A 17011-nucleotide genomic window follows, 5' to 3' on the forward strand; every position below is an offset into this window, starting at 1 on the left:
AAATAATTGAACACAAGATTAGTAGTCTAGAGCAGCAAGACGTTCCAACTGTAGAAAGCAATGGCACATAGCAACTGTATACCAGTCTAAACAGACTACATCATGTCTTTAAGAAAGGCAATCAACCACTGTCCCAGTGGAAGAGGAACAATTAAAACTAAACCATAAAAAGTAGACTTTAAAAACATTCAGGGGATTATTTTAAATTGCAGAATTAGTTGCCAGTGGTGATAACATGCAGTAATTTCAAATATTAAAGATCAAGATAATGATGTGTATATTAACATGTCCATTGAATGTCCCATCTTGAGGAGGGACATGTGTAACCAAAAGATTAGAAAGGAAACATTTGTCATTGATACATAAAATGTGAGAATAAACTTTGGTGAGATTGAGAATGTTAGGACGAATCAAATATGTACTCATGAGAGATTTTGCAGACACTGGAAATCCAGAATGACACACACAAAAGAACTGGAAGAACTCAACAGGTCAGGCAGCATCTAGGAAGAGGAATAAAGAGCTGATGAATCTTGGCTGAAAACATCAGCACTTTATTCCTCTCTGTAGATGCTGCCTGACTTGCTCAGTTCCTCCAGTATTTTGTGTGTGCCACTTTCAAATAAGTACTCCACTATATTAGGCAAAAGGCAAGATGATCGTGTTTTATTGTGTTCAACAGACCAGCTCTGTAAGGATGAGACTAGTTGAAGAAGTTATTAATTGGAAACAAAAACATTCTGTGTGAATGTTTAACTAAGCATCTGGAACAAGATGATGAGATGTTTAAGATCTGAAGAACCAGCATCAAATTGCATAAACGTATATGGAATAAAAGTAAATGATTAAGAAGTCTACTATAAGCGCAACCAAGGTCGTCTGCACTTAAAGCTCAGGGAGAAGGAAGCGAATTACGCATCTGTGGCATGGAATATTGGTAAAAGTGGTACGGAGTGACTGGTGATAATTATCCTACCACTGTGTTGGTACCTACAAGTGAACAGAGAACAGTACATGACAGGAACAGGCCCTCTGGCCCGTTGTGTCTGCACCAACAATGATGTCATTTTAACTGATCCCACCTGTCTGCTGTGGTCCATACCCCCCTGTTCCCTGCCTGTTCATGTGCCTGCCTAAATTCCTCTTAACTGGTTATAATGCTATATGTGCTTCTACCACCTCCCCGGCAGCACATTCCAGGCCCCTCCCACCTTGCGTAAAAAAAAATCACAAATCTCCATTAAGCATTTTCATAAGAGAAGAACTACACCCATCAATCTGCTCTGCCATTCAGTTGTGACTGATTTATTTTTCTTCTCAGCCCCATTCTGTTGCCCTGTGAGTGATTTTCTATTCAAGAACCTATCAACTTGTGCTTTAAAGATACCTGGTGACTTGCTGTCCACAGCCCTCTGCGTCAATGAATTCCACAGTTTCAGCGCCCTCTGGCGAGAGTAATCCCTCCCCATCTACGTTCTAAAGGGACGTTCTTCTTTTCAGAGACTCTCCTACTATTGGAAACATCCACTCCATGTAAACTCTGTCAAGGCCTTTCAATGTGTGGTAGGTTTTAATGGCATCCCTTCTTATTCTTCTGAACTCCAGCAAGTACAGGCTCAGGGCCATCAAAACTGTTCACGATATTCCAAATGTGGTCTGACCAATGCCTTATAAAGCCTCAGCACTACATTCTTGCTTTTATATTCGAGACCTCTCGAAATGAATCCTAACATTGCATTTGCCCTCCTTACCACTAACTCAACCTGCAAATTAACCTTTAGGGAATCCTACACAAAGGACTTTCAAGTCACTTTTCACCTCTGATTTTTGAATTTTTTTTCCCTGTTTAGAAAATAGTCTACATCTTTATTTCTTTTAACAAAGTGCATGACCATATGCTTCCCTAGCCTATACTCCACCTGCCTTTCTTTGCCCATTCTCCCAATCTGCCTGGGTCAGTCTGCAGACATCCTGCTTCCTCAACACTTACCTGACCCTCCACTTACCTTCGTATCATCTGCAAACATGGCCACAAAGCCATCAATTCCATCATCCAAATCACTGACATATAATGTGAAACGGAGCTCCCTGCAATGCGTAGTTGAAACTGCTCAATGCATCACCAGCTCCAGACTACCCACCATCAAGGAGATATACTCAGTGGCCACTTTACTAAGTACAGGAGTGGAACCCAGTGTAGGCTTCTGCTGCTATGGCCCATCCACTTCAAGGTTTGACATGTTGTGTATGTTCAGAGATGTTCTTCTGCATACCACTGTTGTAACATGTCGTTGTTTGAGTTACTGCCACCTACTTGTCAGCTTGGACCAATCTGACCCTTCTCCTCTGACCGCTCTCATTAACAAAACCACATCTGAGCCCACAGAACTGCTGCTCACTGGATTTTTTTTTTGTTTATTGCACCATTCTGTATAAACTCTAAAGACTGTTGTGTGTTAAAATTCAGGGAGGTCAACAGTTTCTCAGATACTCAGTCACCCCATCTGGCACCAACAATCATTCCATCATCAAAATCACTTATATCCTATGTCTTCCTCATTCTGATGCTTGATCTGAACAACAACCAAACGTCTTGACCATGCCTGCATGCTTTTATGCATTGAGTTGCTGCCACATGATTGGCTGATTAAATATTTTAAGTAACAAGCAGGTGTATAGGTGTACCTAATAAAGTGGCCACTGGGCATATATCTGAACAAACGTTCAATATCCTCTTTTGTGTCATTGACTAGATTACCTTCATCTTTTCTCTCCTTTCTGCTTTTTATAATTGCCTTCTGTTGTATTTTAAAAGCTTCCCAGGCCTCTAACTTCCCACTAATTTTTACTCTATTGTTCTCCCTTTCTCCTAGATTTATGTCCTTTAATATTTGGTATTTCCACTCTAGTAAAGGGATTCTGACTACCTAACATATTTATGCCTCCAATAATTTTGTATACTGATCATCCCTCAGTCTCCTACATTCCAAAGAAATCAATCTAAGTTTGTCCATCCCCTCCTTAATCTAAAACACTCCAATCCAGGCAACATTCTGGTGAGCCTCTTCTGCATCCTGTACAAAGTCTCCACATTCTCCAGAACTGCACACAATGCTCTGAGCTAGGGTGTTCAATAGATGCAACATGCCTTGCCAACTTAATGTCCAACTGATGAAGACAAATATGACAGTGATAAGCCTTCATTACTGCCCTATTCAATTATATTACCTCTTCCTGGGAACTATGGACTTGCACTCCAAGATCCATCAGTACATCAATGTTCTTATGGATCTTTTGATTTATTGTATACAGTATTGTGCAAAAGTCTTAGATACATATATATAACTTTTGCACAGTACTGTAGTAATTTTATGTATTGTACTGTACCACTGCAAAAAAAAATCATGACATTTGTGAGTGATGATATACCTGATTCTGCTATCGGTTTTTTATTGTGAGCTGAGAGAAGGAAGGGGGCAGGGAGAGGGAATCATGGTTAGTAAAAGAGGAAGGGAGAGGAGAGGGAGCAGGAAGCACCAGAGAGACATTCTGTAATGATCAATAAGCCAATTGCTCGGAAACAAATTACCTTGCCTAGGGTCTCCGTGCAGGGTGTATCTGCACTTATGTAACCACGCCTGGCAATCCTTCTCCGCCCTCACCATTCACAACATCATTTACTCTTGCCAGATTTACAAATTCGCTCTCCCCTCCACGTAGACAAATACAGTGCTGTACAAAAGTCTTAAGCACCTCAGCTATATATACTGTATGTGCCTGAGCCTGTTGCACAGTGCGGTATATCCCCTTTCCTCATCCATCTGACTCCAAAAATGTAGCACCTCACAGCTGCCCTGATGAAAGTCCTTCTGCATTTCTCCCACCCAAGTTTTCATTTGTTCTGCATCCTGCTGTATACTTTGACAACTGTTCATTCTATCCACAGCTCCATCAATTTTTATGTCATCTGCAAATTCACTATTCCAACCAACTATATTTTAGCTAAATCATTTCATATTCACAAACAATGAAGGGACTAAAATGATATTAATATGATAAGCAATAACCCCTTGTGCTGGCGCGTGGCCAAGTGGTTAAGGCGTTCGTCTAGTGATTTGAAGGTCACTAGTTCAAGCCTCAGCTGAGGCAGCGTGTTGTGTCCTTGAGCAAGGCACTTCACTACACATTGCTCTGTGATGACACTGGTGCCAAGCTGTATGGGTCCTAATGCCCTTCCCTTGGACAACATCAGTGGAGTGGAGAGGGGAAACTTGCAGCATGAGCAACTGCTGGTCTTCCATACAACCTTGCCCAGGTCTGCACCCTGGAAACCTTCCAAGGTGCAAATCCATGGTCTCATGAGACTAATGGATGCCTATTAAAAAAAAACCCTGATCTTATCTTATTAAGGTGTATCCACGGTGTTTGCAATGGCAAGTACCTTCAGCATTCTAGTTGCTCAAAACTTTATGCTGCTGAAGAATGTCAACATTACCTGACATTCGGAACTCTCAGCAGTTTGTATCTGTAAACCAAGCTACTGTGCAGGTTAGAGTCAGCAGCTAAAATATTTCAAACGACTCGACAATATTCTGCAAGAGGTGTCACAATGCTTGTGCAATAAGAATGACACTCTAACTACTGTTGACATTGTGGAGACAGGCACTTGAGGAAATGTTTCAAAGAATTCATCAACACAGTGTCATGCTTAACAAAAGCAAAAATGCCTTTGTGCTGAAAGAATGCTTTATTTAGAATGGTGACAAGATGAAAATGAGTGGCATCCATTCAAGGAAAAAGCAAAACACTTAAAAACTTCACAAATTTTCATTTCTAAAGGTGATCCAGTAACATGCAAAATTTCAACCTGACTTTGAAACATTGTTGACTCCACTTCTTCATCAGGAGCAGAATTGGAATCAGCACCAAGTTTAGAATCACTAAATAATTTAACTATATATAGTTAAATTAAATGAGTTGTACAAAAATGAAAATAAAAAAGTAGTGAGGTAGTGTTCATGGGATCAAAGCCCATTCAGAAATCGGATGGCAGAGGGCAAGAAGCTGTTCCTGAATCATTGAGAGTTCAAGCTTCTGTACCTCCTTCTTGATGGTAACAATGACAACAGGGCATGTCCTGAGTGATGGATGTCCTTAATGATGGACGCCACCATTTTGAGGTATCACTCCTTGAAGATGTTCTGGATACTAAGGAGGCTAGTGCTCCTAATGCTACTGAGTAAGTTTACAACCCTCTGTAGCTTACAGTACTTCGATCCTATCAGTAGCCCCAGCCCCCTTCTCCATACCAGACAGTGATACAGCCAGTGAGAATGCTTTCCACAGTACATCTGTAGAAATTTTTGAGTATTAATATAAGATGAACTTGAACAATTGAGGACGATTAATGAATAGTCTGCAGTGTGTATGAATAAAGCCATAGAAATGAGTTGGTTTTGTTGTAATTGACTTTGAGAAATGTTTAGCCATGGCATGGGTTGCTTTTGCTGATGCATGACACACCCTGGCCATACATTATGTTCAGATGATGAATGAGGCAGGGGTGATTTAATATTCAATAAGATTCATTTAATATTTGCTGGGTTAATAATTGAGAATAGCTACTGACCGCAAGAAGCTGCTTATAATTTTGGTACCTGAGTTTGCAATTCCCATGACAGCAGCATCAAGAATACAGAGGTGAACCATTCTCCTGTTTCAATATAACAATGACCTTGAATGCAGAGAATGCAACCAAAGCGCCATGGTGAATGCCTTGTTAAAGCTACCTTAAGAAGGAGCCACATTGAAAATAGAAAACAAAATTTAAACTCTGTATGCAGTAGGAAATGATTTGCCTTTCATCGAAGTGGAAATGGCTCAAACAACTCAGAATGCAAGATCTAATTATGTTCAATATGTTACTTAGAGTGAATTCACCATTTGGTGCAGAAGTGGCTTTCAGCAAATCTTGCTGCAGATTAGTTATTGAACATTTCTGCCCTCAAAAACTTGTGTCATAGCTAATTACGAAATGCATCGTCAGGAAAAATGTGCTTTCACTGGCCACCAGCAGCAGGTATTGACAAGAATGAACTTGTGTCAGCCTTACAAGGGAACTGCGGTGCTAAAATAGTGAGAAACACTTTGTCCCCCTTCAATATCCCAATAATTCCCAGTTGGTGCATTAAGCAGCAGGTTTTGAGATCTGTACAACATAATTACACAGCTTGTAGAACACCAGTAATAAGGCTGTTGCTGTGTCGTGTGATTTGCGCCAATAGTCATATATTGTTCATTACAGGTCTTTACACAAAACAGCTGCTTAGGTGTAAGGAGACTAAACTGTAAGTGGCCACTGGAACACATTGTGCAAGATAAATGTGCCATGTCCTGTTGCCTTTTCTTACCTCTTCTATGTCCTGACTTCCTTTCCAGTTGCAATAAATAGCAGCAAAATTATTTTGACAGAAATATTTTCCCATGTTGTTTCTGCAACATTATTTTTCATTAAAAAATAGCCTACAATTTTGATTTCAAAAGTATGTCGGTGCTTTTAACTTAATTTTAAAATTTCATTGATTGACATACCATTATGACTATATTTGAGGGTATTTACTACCTTCACCATATCTTATCTGTCGGTTTTTCTTTGAGGTGTAAGACATGTCAACCAGGTCTTCCCGTATGGGCACAATTGATGGTTTGGCTACAAATTCCACTGGTTTAGAACTGGGCTCTTCTTGCAAAGGTACTTTGAAGTGATTTGATTGGTGCCACTGAAAATAATGCCTTACAAAGAGAAAATATTACCTTAAATACTGAAAGTGACATTGAAATATACAAACACGAGGAATTCTGCAGATGCTGGAAATTCAAGCAACACACATCAAAGTTGCTGGTGAACTCAGCAGGCCAGGCAGCATCTCTAGGAAGAAGTACAGTCGACGTAACAAACTCATTTTTGGTTATACTTGAGTTCAGTAGTCAGTTTATTAGTGAGTTTAAAACAAGTTTATTAGAAAGTTTAAAACTTTTTCATTCGTGTCCTTCCAACATACTTTTAGATCAAGCCTTGCAAATAAGTGGAATTGATTGCTACTTTCAATAACGATTAATTCATTCTGGGAGCATGGTCAATATGATGGGAGGTGCTGACATCTAATGCAATGGTTTTTTAAGAATGTGCAAAAGATCAAGGAGACTCATCTTGAGCTGAAATTACTTTGAATTTAGAATTACACCGACTTTTACACGGGTCTTGTCATTTTTAGCAAATATGCTGATATACCTGTAGGATCAAGTGGAATCTGTGTGTGTGTGTGTACTTCAGAGCAAGGTGGTTCCTCAGTTTCTGATATTTCATTCAGAGGTAACCTCCTCTTGTACAAAGCATTACATGTAGTGGAAGCTCACACTGTGTTTTCTCCAGAGTTGGATTCTATATTTTTATATGCACTGAACAATTTCTAAATGGCAATAAATGAAAACACAAATCTTGTCCCTAAGATTTCAAGGGTGCTCAGTTATTTTATAAAATATAATTTTGCATTGTTATGTAAGATAAATATAATTCCTGCAAAGGATTTTGATATGTTGAGTGCCGTTTTACTGTGCAATAACATTTGTGAAGCTGTTAACTGTTAGCAGGATCACTTTTACTGCCTGCCAGAAAACTAAGCACCCAGCTTTGAGATACAAGGAACATTTCATAGCTCATTAATGTAAATCATTGCTGTATTTCTAAATGCATTTTCTATATTTGTTTTTTTCCTGCTTTTCTTGCTGTGTAATCTCGAACCAGTTTTCAGTATTTTGCAGTCGCATTGAGATAATCTTTTGGATTTAATCAGTTGATATGTACAGTTGCTACTATTTGAAATCATATCACATTGCAGTATACATTTGATGGTAAATTGAAGCCAATTGGTGTTGACTGAGCTATCAAATCTGTCTTAATGGTATCAGGATCAAAACACTGTTATTACCCAAAGGAACTCATTGACCGTAAGACCATAAGACATAGGAGCAAGTTAGGCCATTCAGTCTATTGTTCCACCATTCAATCATAGCTGATTTATTTTTCACTTTCAACACCACTCTCCTGCTTTCTCCCAGCAACGTTTCACGTCTCACTAATCTGGAACTTATCACCTCCATTTTAAAGATGCCAAATTCCACAGATTCACCACCCTCAGACTAAAGAAATTCTTTCTCATCTCTGTTCTAGAGGGACATCCTTTCACTCTCAGAATGTGCCCTCTGGTCTTACACACTCCCACTGCTGGAAACACCCTCTCCATGTCCACTCTATCCAGGCCACACCTTTCAATTTCACTGGACAACAAAGATTTTGTTCCTGAATACCGTTGGGTGTATCTTATGGATTTTAGGCTGCTGATCATGAAAATTGCCATGAAATTTCCTTGGCATGCATTATTTTTTTAATTGCCTATTTTTGGTATTTCAGTTTATAATTCAAGTCAATAAGATGTTGCCCATAATGTAAGGTGAAATGTTTTCTATCTTGGCCAGGTATGCCTATGCTGCTTGGCAGGACAGGTTTTAGAAAGGCTATAAAAGCAGCATGCACATGTCATTCTATGCATTGCGTTTACATGTATAACAGTTTGTGATCACATTGATGCGCGTGCTCTGTACACATAGCATATGTTGTGTACGCTGTCAATGACCAGCATGGTGAAAGGTTTCATGAGGACATTGCAGTCATGGAGAAACAGTATCAGGGCAGCTGAAATCCGTCAATGCTGGCTGATTATTATTGGACACTTCAGTGAGAATCCTCCAACAATGAGCACAAATGAAAACCCTCAACAAAACATTGTTAGCTTAGTTGAACTATTGCAAAGCGTCAGCACTGTTATGTAATTAAATGCATTATATTTGATAAAAGTTAATTTCTTGTTTCTTCACATTCCTACATGATACAAGTAGTCTGAAATTATATTTATGTTTAGCTTCGTGGTCAATCATAACCAAAAAATATTTCTGACAAGAAACAGCTTTGAAAAAAATTACTGTCCAGTGCATTTGGTAGGTTTCAGTGAGATTCCTCCTCAGTCTTCTAAACTCCAGCAAATACAGGCCCAGAGCCTCTCATCCCCAGCAGCTAGACAGAAAAAAATTACCTTTATTCCCACTCTTTGCCTCCTGCCAGTCAGCCAGTCCTCTGTCCATAATAGTATCTTTCCTGTAATACCACGGGCTCTTATTTTGTTTAGCAGCCTCATGTACAACACATCTTCAAAGGCTTTCTGAAAATCCAATTAAACAACATCCACTGACAATCCTTTGTCTATCCTGCCTGTTAATTCCTCAAAGAATTGCAACAGATTTGGCAAGTAAGGAAACAATACTGGCTTTGCCTGACATTTCCTTTGGAGCTCTTCGAGGAAGTAACAAGCAGGATTGACAAAGGAGAGTCAGTAATTGTTTAACTGGATTTTCAGAAGGCCTTTGAAAGTATCCTTACATGAGGCTGCTAAACAAGGCAGGAGCCCATGGTATCATGTGCTTCCAAGTATCCTGAGACCTCATGCTTAATAATCTTTCTCTAAAATTTTACCAACCACTTAGGTTCAGTTAAACGGCCTTCCACTCTTCTTAAAGAGTGGAGTGGTATTTGTAACTTTCCAGTCATCTGGAACCATTCCTGACTGTACTGATTCTTGATAGGTCGATCTTGGAGAGTGGGAAAAGAGAAGGGGTGCTGCGCGTGGAACAAGATAGCATCGTAACGTCGCAGTTAGCTTAATGGTTTTACAGCACAGGCAACCCAGGTTCAATTCCTGCCGTTGCCAAAAGGAGTTTGTACAGTCTTCCAGTGATTGTGTGGGTTTCCTCCGGGTGCTCCGGTTTCCTTTCACGTTTCAAAGACATATGTGTCCGTAGGTTTCATTGGTTACATAGGTGTACTTGGGTAATGGGAGGCTCATTGGGTCAAAAGACCTGTTACCATGCTGCATGTCTCTAAAAAAATCACTACTAATGCCCTCAATATTTTCAGCTACCTCTTTCAAAGGTCTGGGGTAGGTGACTTATCTACCTTCAGACCTTCCAGCTTCCCAAGGACCTTCTCCTTATTCATAGTGACGACACTCACTTTAATGCCCAGACATTCATGCATTTCTGGCATACAGCTGGTGAAGTCTGATGCAAAATACTTATTCAGTTCATCTGTCATTTCTTTGTTCCCAATTGCTACATCTCTAGAATCATTTTCTAGCAGCCTGATATCCACTCTTGCCTCTCTTTTGTTCATTATATATCTGAAAAAATACTTCTTTTTATCTAACTGACTAGCTTACCTTCATATTTCATCTTTTCCATCATTTTCTCATTGCCTTCTGTTGGTTTTTAAATGCTTCCCAATCCTTTATCTTCCCACTAATTATTGCAATATTGTATGAACTCTTTTGTTTTTCTGCTCACTTTTAGATTCCTTGTCACCCATGGTTGTCTCATCCTCCCTTTAGAACGCTTCATCTTTGGAATGATTGATCCTGCACCTTCTGAATTACTCCCGGGAACTCTTGCCATTGCTGCTCCACCATTATCCTTGCTAGTTTCCCCTTCCAACCAACCTTGGCCAGCTCCTCTCTCATGCCACTTTCATTACCTTTACTCAACTACAAATCTGATACACCTGATTTCAGCTGTTCCCTCTCAAACTAGGGTGAATTTAGTCACTGTCTCCTAAAGGTTCCTTTATCTTAAGCTCCATAATCAAATCTGGTTCATTGCAAAAATCCAGAATTGCGTTTTCTCTGATATGTTCAACCACAAGCTGCTCTAAAAGTAACATCTTGTAGTCATTCTAGAAATTCATTGTTTTGTGATCCATTGCCAACCTATTTTCCTCAGTCTACCTGCATACTGAAGTCTCCCATAACCATCTTAATTTATCCTTTTTTACAAGCCTATAAGAATATTTCTTTCAGAAAGATCTTTCCTAAAATGCTATCAGACACTTGAAAACCCACTGGCAAATTTTCCTTTTATAGACTAAGTTTTGGTATGATTTAGCAAGACAGAAAAAGAATATGCACATAGGATGATCTGTACAGGCAGCAGTATGAATGATAATATCCACTCTCGAAGCTAAATTTTCCAGACAAAGTACAGGTATTGGGTGATATTCTAATAATATTTCATGTCACAGCATAGCTTGGTAGAGTTAAAAATCAGTCATAGTCAATGTCAAGAGTAGAAAGGCCATCTTCCCTGAGGGACATAGTTTTTTTACAGCAGTTTTACATTCATTATCAACTGGTGTAATATTGCCCAGGGCAGTTGCCTCAATTTCAATGTGCAATCCGTGACACTACATTGACTCCTGCCTCTTCATCTTGTTGATCCGTGCCAAACTGAGAATGGGATTTCACCATTCCCCAATCCACATACAAAATTCCCTTATAAAAGAAACGATCACCTGAATAATAACATTGTGTTCCTGCCAGGAGATTTGCTGATATTAATTCAAATAATTCCCACACAATATAAATGACTGTATCAGCACAATATCCATCAATATCAGCGTTTTATGCAGAATAGATGTGACAGTTTAAAAATGGGCATCCATGAGGTGCCTTGGGCCATCAGCAGAAGCAGAAATATGCTCCACACACATCTTAACCTCAGTGCTCATTCAGCCATTACAATAAAACCAAGCATTCAACCTTGATTCAATGAGGAGTGTAGAGGGCACATTGAGAGCAGCAGAAGGCACACTTAAAAATGGCCTGCTAACCAGACTAAGTTATTACAATTGCCTCGATGAGTGCAAATCCAACATCTTGCAAAAAGCTCACCGCTATCCAGCACAAGACAAACTGTTTTACTGGTGTTCCGTTCCTTCATCCTCTCTTCGCTATCCCATAGGTCCTGCAATGTTTGGCATCTAGAAATGAGCTGCAGACGTTTGCCGAGATTTTGGATTACCATCGATCCTGTTTTGTACAAGAAAGTGCCTGTATTGAAAGAAAGATGCTACAGAATGCCAATCTTCCTGTTATTCTTCCAGGTCACCACTCTATAAATGGAGCAGCAGATGATAACATTATCCAGTTAACCTGATGACCTGGTCAAGTGCTGTGGAAGCTGCAGTGAAAGATTAAAAGTAAGGATTCAGATCCATCTCCTTTTATGGTTTCACAACTGTCAGCCAGTCCCCAGGCTCCAGTGTATAATGGACCCAAGTCCTCATGGTCTCCTTGATGCTGGGTCCAGGACAGAGCAGACAACAGGCTCAGTCTGGGACCAGACCAGGATGACCTAAAAGGGACTTGCCTGGGTCTTAACTGGTTTCTTTCTGGCACCAAGAGAAATTACAATCAGGTATTTTAAAGAGATGGTGCAGGGCGAACAGACCTAGCTTCTTCATTTTCTTCCTCAGAACTGAAATGGTCTATCCCAGGTGACAAACTGATGAACCTCCTCTGCATCATCTCCAGCACTGTCACATCTTTCCATTAGCAGTACTTCATTTGAGGTCTGATCAATGCTTTATAAAGTTAGATATAATCTCCTTGCTTTTGTATTGGTGGACCATAATCTCCTTGCTTTTGGGAAGTCAAGGGAAAACACCCCAGTCCTCTTTGAGGATTCAGCAGTGGGAAGGGTGAGCAGTTTCAAGTTCCTGGCTGTCACCATCTCTGAGGATCTATCCTGGGCCCAACATATTGATGTAATTACAAAGAAGGCACGACTGCAGCTATATTTCATTAGGAGTTTGAGAAGAATTGGAACGTCACCAAGAACACTCGTCAGTTTCTACAGATGTACCATGGAGAGCATTCTAAATGGTTGCACCACCATCTGGTATGAAGGGGCCACTTGCACAGTATCAGAAAAATCTGCAGGAAGATGTAAACTCAGCCAGCTCCATCATGGGCACTTACCTCCCCGGCATTCAGGACCCCCACAAAAGGCCATGCCTCAAAAAGGTGGCCATCCATCACTAAAGACCCCTGTCACTCAGGACTTGCCATCTTCTCATTGCTATCATCAAGGAGGAGGTATTGGAGCCTGAAGATGCACACTCAATGTTTCAGGAACAGCTTCTTCCCCTCTGTTATGTTTTGTAACTCCAAAACATAAAACTAATTGAAAGCAAAACAAGGGAGCTCAAGAGATGTGTGTAAACATTCCTTTTACTTTAAGTGAAGCGCGCACATCCAACATGGTGGCATGATGATGTATGCCATTCACTTACTTTTACATATAACCTGTAATTAATTACTTAAAGGAGCAAGAATGCTTAGTCAAACAATGTACTTACAATATTACTCAAATGTTACTGAAATATTTTATACACAGCACTCCTCCCTACTTCATTATAAAATCCAATTCAATATAAAATGCATCTTAACTTATATACAATATACTATAATAATACAACTACTATAAAGACATCCTCAGCTTGGTAAATTTTAAATTGTCCCATTCAGGCCTAAAGATTTAATCGCTGTGAGGGATTTCTTACTTTTGTGGAATAGCTTCTTTCCTGAGAAAGCAGGGTTTCTCTCCTTGACAGGTGACTCTTGTGGCTGTGAAACAGTCTCCTGTCCTGGGTCCTTGTCTGTTGCGTATGTGGCCTGGTTACACAACAATGTTATTAATAAAAATGCTGGAGACGGGAGCTAAGGTTTATGGTTCTTTACTGGCAGAAAGCAAACTCGGCACACACGTACAGATCAATACGCGCCTAATAGCGCATGCAGTGATGTGTCCCTACAACATAAAGTAGTCCCTTATTATACTGTAGGCCATACAGTACACTCCTCTCCTTTTATTTTAATAGTGTATCAACTGTTTTTTTTAACTGGCTCACTATGCTACACAAATATGTCTACCCTTAACATACAAATGCCTACCATTTGTTTACTTAGTAACTTAATAATATCAAATCATAACAAAGTAACATAATAATATCAAATTAAAACAAGCTTTTTTTTTACTTTTGGTCTAAGACCTATTTATAACTCAAGTCTCTGGAGGGGTCTTCTCTGCCTTTCTTGGTAACGTCCGTCAATAAACTTGTTTGTTTTAAGACAGATTTCCATATAAAAGTCATGAAAAGTTGACCTCTGAGCATAGGCAGTTAAAATGTGTACCTCCAACTTGCTAAGAGTTCTAGGCAGCAGATCTCCTCCGTATAATGAAGGCTTCTCTGTGCAGCTGTCCTAGATATATACACATCTTTGTGCTATCACTTGTCTTCCTTACCTCTATCTCATTTGTTCCAACTGAGCTAATTACACTGCCAATCTTCGTATTCTCCTTAGATTCCAAATAGATAGCCTGACCTTTATGATACCTTTTCTTTTTGTAATATAACTTTCCATCTTCTATTCGTGCTTCATATCTTTGTGCTGGTGATTCTGAGCGCTTGGGAGATGCTCAGGAGAAGACGGAGATGCTGTCACTTTTTGTGGAACACATCATTTTGGGAGTTCAAGAAATACACAATAAATTGAAGAACAAGGTTGCATTCTACACTGGTCAACTTGCAAAGAGTTTGAACAGTAACTCTGATGCGAGATCCTGAGGGCTCTTTCGGGCTGTGTTTCAGGTCCTCAGGGACTGTAAAAATAGTGCAGGATGTCTGTTCTTCAGGTATGATCTGAAAGAATGTACAATTTGCTTAGGAGAACTCAACAAAGCCATCCTGCTTCCATGTGCTCATTTTTACTGTTTGAAATGTATAAAGCAGTGGCTTGAATGAGGACAACGACTCTGCCCACCGTGCCGTACCTCTCCAGATGACATCCATGCACCAGCAGTAACAGAAGAAACAAGTGAAGCTGTAGCAAAATTAGCCATATTTCGCTAGAGGTGTGAAGCATTTTTCGTAGCTTCGGTTTCCATGGTCTACTTCAAAGATGACATGCCACCAATGAAGAAGTGGTTGGTGATCTGCTGTCTCTGCTAGTTATTCAAAAGTCAGGGCAATCCAACGACTCACAGGAAGATCAGTACTTTACCAGTAATCGTTCACCATTTGATGAAGCAGTTAATAAAAATCCTGTTGTTCGTTCCATTGTTCTTAAACTGCTGTTAAAGTACAGTTTTGCTGATATTAAGGATTACCTGCAGTGCTATCTGTCTGGCTCACGAGGGAGAATTCCTTCAGGTGCACATTCAGCACAAGTGTGAAAATACAACAATAGAAACCTTACAGTTTGTTGCCAGAATTCGCCTCCCAACTTCTTTGTGAGAAACAAGACACATTGGCTGAGGATTCAAAATATGTATGTGCAAAAGAAACTTTCCTGCAAAGGATTAAATGTATGATTCTGAATCGAGGAAATGATTGGTTTGAGATTTACCTTGTGTGAAAGCTGTTCTGTTTGAATGGAGATGCTGGTCTTTTCGGAGATTTAAGCTTATTGAGAGTTCGCAGATCTTCCATTATCTGTTCATCTGTTAACAAGTAATTTAACTGCGCAGGTGCAGGTTTTCGTCTTTTGTCTGTAATTGGAACAGGGTCATTAGGTCTCCTCCTTAGTTTTCTAGTCGTTATTGACTTTACATCTCCTGTGAGTTCCATTGTTAGTCTTTCATTCTGAATCATCTTTTTCTTTTCTTCTAACTCAATCTTTTTATCTTCAAATTCCTCCACTGCTGCTTTCTTCTCTTTAATATAATTCCTTTCCACTTGTTCTGTCTTCAGTTGCAGATAAAGCTCTGCATTTCATATTCCTTTCTTGTACTGTTGATCTAGTTTCTTTATTCTTTTCTGATACTCCTGCAAAGTGCCTTCCTGTAAATGCTTTAGCTGTCTTTTGAGAGATGTCAATTTCTCCTGGTACATCTGCTCTTTTACTTCCAGGTAGTCTTCATCATCCTGCTTATTGGCAATATCTGTCTCCCTTGCATCCTCTGTATCTTCATCCAAGTCACAGCCATGGATACTGCATTCATCCTCATCATCGATGCTGTCTAGCTCCTCCTTGTCATTGTAATAGTCGACAATGGGTGAGAGGAGAGTTGCGGACATCTTCGCCGCCGAGCTGCCCTCCTTTGTTATCACATCTGGTGTTTTGATGGTGTGATAATCCAGCTGTATTTTCCTGAGCCATTCAAGTCCCAGCAACGGTGGTCCTCCATTTTACAGTACATGGAGGTTCAGCTGCTGTGTTTTGTCTCCGTAGGTCACTGTCACTTTAACTTTACCCTTGGGACGCACTTTCCGTCCTGTGTAAGTCTTTAGCAGTAGTTTAGTTTGTTTCAGAGGTATGTGCGGAAACAGTTGTTTGTAGTCGTGTACAGAGATCACTGTTAAAGCTGAGCCTGTGTCAAACTCCACTTTCAGTCTCACACCCACCACTTGTGGAGTGATCCATATTACTCTTCGATCATCTGTCTCTTTCATGCTGTGAAGTTGCAGACAAGACAATTCACTTTCATCTGAGTTGTTTTCATCAGAACTGCTTTCTTCCTTTTTGTGTACATTGTTGTGTTTTCCTTTCTGGGGTTTCTTGTTTCTCTGTATTTTGTCCTTTTTCTGCTGTTTACTAGCTTTGCATACTCTGCCAACGTGGTCCTGTTTGCCACAGTTTCTGCATTCTTTGTCTTTAAACAAACAGTCACCCAGGTCATGGGACCTGTTCCCACAACAGTAACATTTCTTTCCTTCATTCCTGTTCAGTGACATTTTATTTGTGGCATATTCCAGAGATTTTTGTTGTATCTCGGAAGCACCCCAAGCCACTGTTTCCATTGATATTGCAATGTTTAGCGCTTTCTCGAATGTAAGGTCTCTTTCACACAGAAGCTTCTTCTGTGTGGTTTCACAGTGCATGCCACACACTAATCTGTCCCTCAATGCATCCGACAGACCAGCTCCAAATTGACAATGTTCTGATAATTTGTGCAATTCAGCACAATATTCAGAAATGCTTTCATTTTTGCTCTGATTCCAATTGTGAAATTTAATTCTTTCAGCAATGACCAGTGGTTTGGGGTTTAAGTGCTGTTGGAGAGTGTC

General features: G+C 39.9%; 1 protein-coding gene across 3 annotated transcripts in view; it reads left to right on the forward strand.

Moving 5' to 3' along the window:
- The window catches only part of LOC134358730 (heparan sulfate glucosamine 3-O-sulfotransferase 1-like), a 199799-nt gene that overhangs the window by 92678 nt on the left and 90110 nt on the right, over window positions 1–17011 (forward strand). Inside the window, exon 2 of one of the 3 annotated variants that reach the window (XM_063071190.1) lies at window positions 12044–12139. The exons of the other annotated variants lie outside the window; for them this stretch is intronic. The gene's annotated coding sequence lies outside the window, so the exon portion shown is untranslated. The remainder of the gene's footprint in view (window positions 1–12043; window positions 12140–17011) is intronic. 3 annotated transcript variants of the gene reach the window in all.

This window comes from Mobula hypostoma, chromosome 19 (assembly GCF_963921235.1).
Source record: "Mobula hypostoma chromosome 19, sMobHyp1.1, whole genome shotgun sequence".
In the NCBI taxonomy this organism is placed as follows: domain Eukaryota; kingdom Metazoa; phylum Chordata; class Chondrichthyes; order Myliobatiformes; family Myliobatidae; genus Mobula; species Mobula hypostoma.